We start from the raw sequence: 7,830 nt of genomic DNA, 5'->3' as shown, positions 1-7,830 counted from the left end.
GAGGAAGATTTTTTTTTTTCAATAAATATTAATGTTAGCCCGCGACTTTGTTCCAGTTTTGAATTTTGGCCCACTGTGTATTTGAGTTTGACACCCCTGCTGTAGATGCTCTCAGTGAAGGCTAAACTAAGCTTAAATAACAGGTAACAATTTGTGACAGTGGGAGAGCAGAAAACAGAATATGTAGTTCTATATGTATATTGTCTAATTTTAAATTGATAAACACTAAGATATCAATGCCAAATTAATGTTTTTTCCCTTTTAATTTTACTGTGTACAATGTATTTTATTTTATTTACATGTTCAAAATAAAACAACCAACCAAACAACCAACCAGCGTAGGGTAAAGTCCAGTTTGAGATGATTTTCAAAGCATATAACAATACGTGTCCAAACAATCATGTTTATTTCATGCAGGGTTTACTTTTACATATCTGACAAATAAAAAAGCCACATTAAACTTCAGTCAGTGACTTCATGCACAGTGCAAAACTTACATTATTGCTAAGTGAGATGTGACCACCTTATGCCTCTAACAGCATCAATCTTTGAAAGGTCCTTCACACGAAGGTCATTACGTGTTTCCTAGAGTGCCTGCTGCAGCTTTTCTGTGGATTTAGTCTGTCTTGCCTCTTTATGTTATCTCAGAATGACTCCTTGATGCTGGGGGCTCCATGGGGGCCATGCCATCTGTTGTCGGCTCTTCTCGTTGCCAAATCTTCATGAATCTGACTACATGCTCAGGATTGCTATCACACTGCACAAATTAATTTGGGGGTCAATAAAACCCATCAATCGTGATAGATAAAAACCTGCAGGTTGTTCTACTCTGGTTTTTCAGAACATGCACAGAAAACCACTAACAATATCATCCAGGAGGCATCTGGATCAGACTTATGAACAGTAGGTCTACTCTGAGCTCACTCTGGATGCCTGAGTACTTCACATGCTCTGTAACACTTATGCCAGCCAACGTTACAGCAGAAACTCAATGCTTGCACTTACATTCTTTCTTTCTTTCTTTCTGTCACTATCCCAAGCTCATGTTCAAAGCAGAGGAGCTTAGGACTGGCAAATTGAACTTTTGGCTTCTTGACTGATTTCCTCCTCACCTGTCTCTTCATAGTCCAGCACAACAACTGCATTTGCCACTAATTCTGATCAATGTAGTGCTCTTAGCTCTTCTTCTACCATAAATTTAGAACCAAATATTTTAAACTTCTGACTCATCTGTCCAGAGTGTCTATCATTATTTTTCCACATCTTGGTTTTTCTCGCATAGGCTTTGTTTCCAAGTTTCAGCAACGCCTCTTTGACCAGATTTTTCTACACTGTAAATAGGTGCACCGGAGTCCGACCATCGCTAGCTGCTAACTCACTTAAATCTTCTTATTTTGAAGGAAAGTCAACTGCTGTGATCTCAACATTAACTTTGTGATTCATGAGTAGACAACACATTTGGTGTCTACCACTAGATAACATGCCTTCAAAAGTTGATAGTTTTAATCAGCACAATAAGGCATAAGATTTAAAACAAAAAACTTCATAATGATTGTATATGTATGTAAAAGATTCAGACATTAAAGATGTAATATAGGAGTAAAACTGTCTCCTGCTCTGCTGAAATGCTCTGAATATAAACATGGTTAGGCATAGTGATATTTGCTGCCTACTAGGATCATGCTAGCAATATTCTGGTGTGCTCTGCTGTGTAACGTCTCAAATCCTTTCAAGGATCACAATAAGGATCCTGTCAGACTCCTTTGTATGTTCCTGAGGTTAGGTTCTAGAGGTGGGCTGGCTCAAAGCTAATCCCTCGAGGGATACTCAGCCAGCCCCAGACACATACGGCTAATATTCCAGACATAATCAAAGGGTTTCTTTTGTGCTGATCTAGCTATAATCTCCCCCCTCTCTGCCTGTGTTGTGCTTTTGTCAGTGTTGTCTTGTTGGGCTGAGCTGAGACATCAGGCTCTCAGAGCCCCTCTAGGCAGTGGAGCTAAACTAAATCATCACTGAAACTAAACTAAAGTCTAAAAATGAGAATGCCTGGAATTTTATCGTGTTTTTGTCTCTATTTTATGGATTTTTAAGAGTTGTTTTGTCCATGACTGACCTATAAATGGACTAAAATTTCCAGTTGTACTGAGTGTGTATCTTTACAGTGCTCATTTTAACAATTTCAGTTCAACCCTCTATAATTTATGACTTTTAAACCTTCAAATAACAAGGGCAGTTATGCAGCATGACGTGGGCATACGCAACAGTTAGTCGCAGTCTAAGTTCTTTGATGTCTTTGATTAATGTGGCATTGCATCTGAAATCCCAAGCTATGTGCCATTGTTGGGCCTGTCCTGTGAATTACTATTAGCATACATTTCTATGGATGCACTACTTAGTACATTCACATTACTACTTGAGAACTGGCTGGAGATATGTTACCATGGTAACCCAACCTCGTTTAAGATTAACCAAGTAAAGATTAGGAACATTTTTAAAAGTATATTATGCCTAGCAAAGTGAAACCATATATTTAAACACTTCAAAGGAAGAGCTACTGACTTAGATCTCAGTTGCCTTAATCTCTGTCTAGCAATTTATTTCATGTACTACTGCATTGCATTGTGGGATATTTATGCTGGTGTAATGATTGGCATACATCTGGCCCATTTATAAGATGTACCTAAATGGTCATTAACAATTAAAGTGCATTGTCCCTTTTCAATAAAATAAACATATTTAATGGGTACTCCCCATTTACAGGTATCAGGGTGTAACATAGATGAGGTTTAGCTTAAACTGAAGATCGGCCTATACGTGAACAAAAGTACTGAGATGGCATCTGATGCCCTGCCCTGATTGCACGTGGTAAGAGACTAAGTATCTCTGACTTCTGCAGTAAGTCATACTAGGGCTGTGCCACAACATACCATCCATGACAGTACAGGCAGAAAATTGACAAAACAGTATCATATTACATCAATCGATAATATATTAAACATGTAAAGTGTTTATGTTATCTAGTGCACACAACAATCAGACAAGGCCAGATCCTGTTTTTGACAGCAGGAGCTGCACGCCAGCCTCCGATGACTATTTAGTACCCACAAAACTATTCGCGCTAAACGTGGAAACAACAAATTTGTTTCACCACTCAAAGCAAAAGAAAAACACAGTCGTGTAAAACCAGGCTACGAAGGTGTGTGAAGAGATGCTAGCAGCTGCTGATGTGCAACCCAAAAGTAAACAAATAACTCAACCGAGCATCGCCGGAGTGCCGGCTAAGTGCACTCCATACAACAGGAAGAGCAAACATTGGAGGGAAATTACTGATGGGGTTGCATTGTGGAAAAGGAGGGCTTTAAGCAGCTGGTCAAACAGAGAAAAATATCAGGTAGGAAATATTTTTAATTTCAGCTTTAATATGTGACTATATTGTCCTTGCTGCCCTACTGGTGCACCATAATGCTACTGCTGGCACATTGTTTCAGCAGATTCACACTTTGAATTACGTAGTCTGTCATGACAGCAGCTCATTTCAAAAGAACGATTTTGTTTGCACTAATAAATGTTGTTGTCTGCAAGCTGTAAACATAAATAAAACTGTCCTCAGAAATATCATTATTGCAAATTTCCTTGAAAAATTATGATATAACTGTTGGGCTTTATCGCCCACCTCTGAGCTCATATTTGGTTGGATTAGTAAAAGGTCTCTATGAATACTTTTTCAGATTAAAATTTAAATCAAGTTATGATAAACGTGCAGGGAAATAAATCTCACGTTAGACTGTGTAGTTCAACGTGTTATGAAATATTTACTCAAATCATGCATTCCTTCAGTATTTTACACATTTTAAGCTTTTTATCTACCTCGCATCAACATTCAGCTCAGGATCACCAATTAACCTAATAGACATGTCTTTGGACTGTGGGAGGAAAACCTAAAAGGCACAGAGTGAACGTGCAAACTTGATTCGAGAACCAGAAACCTTCTTGCAGTGAGGCTGCAGTGCACCACTAAGATTATATATACACTTTTTAAAAACATGGAGGCAATTATTGTTTCCACTAGTGTCTGCACATAAAACAACCAGAATGACAGATCATATTGTACTGCTTTTTTCATCAGTGCGTTTTCTCCTGTTATCAGGGACACTAGTGTCATGCATGCCAAGATGGAAATAACAAGAAAAGGCCTTACTTTAAAATGACTACTGTCACCAATGTTTGCTAAAAGTGCACAGTTAAAGATTGCTACCACTCCAGCAAATGGGATTATGCTTGATTCAAATGTCATTGCAGTGCCACATCTCTTAAAAGCCACTACACATTCAGTAATGCCACTTTAAAAATAGAGACAGGCCTATTGCTCGCATGCTGAATATTTTGTGTTGAATTGTGATTATGTGTGTGTTGGTGCCCATTAGTGTCTCTGAGAAACATAAACTTCTCAAGACCATTTCAGGACTCTGGCCTGGCCTAACAGTGCAATGAGGGTCTGCTGCCAGGGATTACAGGATGCAATGTGATAGGTCTTCACATTTGCTGAGGGTCAAGCAGGGCGGAGGCTGCCACTGTTACTGGCTCTGCAATCAGCTGCTCACATGATGCATGACATCTGATTTACAAATCAAATTCCTCTGGCCAGCAGAACTCAACTGCACAGGGCTCTTGAGAGGTCAACAGCTTAAACTGGGGGAGGAAAAGCCGAGACGGTAAAATAACTTGAATGGAGTCACGGGCTGCTGCAACATCCCGAGCAAATGTGTGAGAAACCTAAGTAAGCTTGGTGTGGCTGCCAGCTGAGCTGCCAACAACCTGGCCTGGTTCTGCACAGCAGCTGTGCTGCTGCAGGTACACACATTTACGAACACATGCTCTTTTCTACCAATGGGTCATTGCGTGTATTAAAACTAGCCGACTGGAATTAGGACGGCACAATGTTGCCATTCAACACTGTAGTTTGGCAAATTTAGCCCAATCTTATCAGTTTTGTGAATTCTATACTAACACAACAGGGATGCAGCATGCACTGAGATGATTAAATATTAAATATCAACATAGTGTAATTTTCATTTTGTGGTTTATTGAGAGTTTTCGGGCCTTGTTATGTGAAATTTGAAATTGTCATAGCCAAAAATCCCACATAAGGAAGTCTACTTGACACCCAGAGAATTGAATCCCTATTGAACGGGCAGATCGAGGTCCCGACACAACAAGCCGAAAGGCTCCGACTTGAACTTTGTATCTGTCTGCATGCTGTCACCTCTTCATATGTACAATGTTCCCAACAATGGTGACAGTAAATGGGGGACAATGGCCGTGAACTAGTTTGTGGAAACATGATTGATAAGTAGGTCATGTCTTGTTGTCACCATGTGAGGCATGAACTCAACCCTGCCCAAGTGTTCAAGCTTTAGCAGGGCTTCTCTATGTATTCAACTATTCTTCAGCTAATTCTTTACGTCTATCCCGACTTCACTTTTTCCCTCCTAGATGGTTCAAAATTTAATTGCAAATTTACATCTGTAATGTCACGGCTCTCCTTTGAATTTTTAAAAAAAAATGTTTTTTGCAGAAACATTTTACATTAAAATTCACACGACTTGATTCTGCAGTTTTGTCTTCTTACATCTAATTCGATAAAGCCACTTTTCCCACAGACTGTACCATATTACAAAATAAATAATTGTATTAATTTTTTTACGATCACAGAACTTGTCAAGCTTGTCAAGTTGAAACGGAAGCTGCTGCCTTAAGCTGGTCCCTCGAGGGCACTGGCTGCAAGATTTTCAAAAGAACCAACGTTAAAGGCAGGGCACTAAATTCTGATTTATGAGATCTATGTGCTTGGAACAATAGAACAGACAGACACGAGCATATCTCTTAACTTCCATAAAACAGTGTTTTTAAGTCCAATTCTTTAAGATTCTTTAAAAAAAATCAAATCTGGTGTTCACTGGGAATGAGACTGGGCGTGTAAGCCAAGAGTAGACGCAAGCAGTTCTAGTGTTGCGGTGTCAATCCACAAAAGTCTACTACGTGGCCTGGTTAATGCTGACAGGATGACAAGTGCTGTGCCAAACACAGAGCAAGCAGTCATGAGATAAAACAGCATTGCCTCCCAAACTCTGCTGGCAGGCAGCTGATGAGGTCCCCTCAGGGCTCGAGGAGGCTGAAGAGCAGCGAGCATGAGGAGGCCAGTGGTCCTAATCTCTCTGAGAAATCCAGACAGCTAGGAGAATGTGCAAACTAAGGCAGGCTTCGTCAGGAGATTTCAAGTGTGCTTGCCAATGTGGCAGAGTCCCAACACCCACACTCATCAATGCCCTGCTCCCAATAGGGTGCCAGCTTTGCCACTCTAGGAATTGTCAGCTTTCTGACATGTAGGAGGAGGAGGTGGTGGTGGTGTAAGCAGACATGGGTAACTGACGGTGTGGCACAATGCATCCATGGGTGAGACCATCCAAAAATAGAAAAGCAGCCTTGTGGGTTATGTGAAAAGCAAACTTGAACACAAGAAAGTGGCCAAAAACGCTTTGGTGGAGCTTCATGTTTAAATTTTAAACTCCAAGCCCAAGCATTGCCTTTGGGTGGGTGTTTGGGGACTGGGACAAATGTACTGTGCACCGCATGGAATTTCCAGCAGGAAACAGAAGGTTTCGTTATCTGAGACACGTTATGAACAATATTGTGAACATCATGAGCGTGAGTGCAAGTGATTCAAACAGCTACGATATCGCAGGGTCATTTACAAGTCTTCTTAAATCTTACCCAAATGTGAATAAAGCAACAGAAATGCCCGGAAACCCAGAGTGAAATAAAAACAGCTGTTTCTCTAAGAGGTGGGCACGCATGACCGTGGACTGGTTCCGTTGTCATGCTGCGGGACGCAGACTGTTCAAACTGTAGCAGCGCTCTCGCTAGCAAGCGGCGAGCCTCAGTCCGTTTTCGATGCGGGTGTTAAGCTATATCCTTCACGGGAAGGAAAAATGTACGGACCACACTCGTTTCTTTAACTTCCGAGTGGCTTTTGTTTTAACGTAAACACCCGCTTCATTTAGTCTCCACCAAAAAGGAAAACAACAACCAGGCGCTACACACTGGCAAAGCGGGCGATGCTAACCAACCAAGCTAGCTCGCTAGCATGCCCCAGACAAAAGCCTGAATGAAGTTCCTATGGGTGCAAACACCATCCAGGTATCGCTGCTCCGCCAGAGGTGCAAACGCTGGGATTCGAGCACACGCATCGTTCCTAAACCCCCTGACAACGTTTCCCTCGTAAGAAAACTGGAGATTTGTGCTTACCCCTCCTGGTCCAGGTTTACTTTCTTCTGTGCTCTGTTTGAATGGTGTGTTGTTGTAGGAGGGCGTCCTGTTCCGGGGTCACATCCCTCCAGTCGGCAGAGCTACGGCGAACTGACTCAACGCAGCGACTCTCCTGCTGGCTCCCCGGTACCCCTGCCGGCCACCAGGGGCGCCACCGGCTCAGCCATCATTGCACACTCATCAGTGGAGTCTGAGCCGTGAAACGTGGTCTGGGTCCGACAGCCGGGTCACCAAAGGGTAAATTCGGATCTCTGTATGGCTGACCTTTTTTAAAGAAATAAATAAGGTGATGCCGGAATTAATACAAAGTAGTGAGAATGTACAGAAGGTATTTCTAGCTCTTCATAAGTTAAAGGAATCATAAATATTAAAAGAATATATTCGTTTAGGTCTATAAACTCAAGTTAAATTACATTCATGTGAGTTTGTGAGCATAAAATTATTTATTTATTGATTATTTATTTTTAAAATTATTTTGTTTAATTTTATTTATTTATTAAT

General features: G+C 41.1%; 1 protein-coding gene across 1 annotated transcript in view; it reads right to left on the bottom strand.

Moving 5' to 3' along the window:
• The window catches only part of ctnnbip1 (catenin, beta interacting protein 1), a 26,168-nt gene extending 18,702 nt beyond the window's left edge, over nt 1-7,466 (bottom strand). Inside the window, exon 1 of the mRNA XM_084916335.1 lies at nt 7,309-7,466. The gene's annotated coding sequence lies outside the window, so the exon portion shown is untranslated. The remainder of the gene's footprint in view (nt 1-7,308) is intronic.
• Between the last annotated feature and the right edge of the window lie 364 nt (nt 7,467-7,830).

This window comes from Perissodus microlepis, chromosome 20 (assembly GCF_051167445.1).
Source record: "Perissodus microlepis isolate ML-2025 ecotype Zambia chromosome 20, ASM5116744v1, whole genome shotgun sequence".
In the NCBI taxonomy this organism is placed as follows: domain Eukaryota; kingdom Metazoa; phylum Chordata; class Actinopteri; order Cichliformes; family Cichlidae; genus Perissodus; species Perissodus microlepis.
Note: the sequence above shows the minus strand (reverse complement) of the source record. Positions and strands in the feature narration are given on the sequence as shown.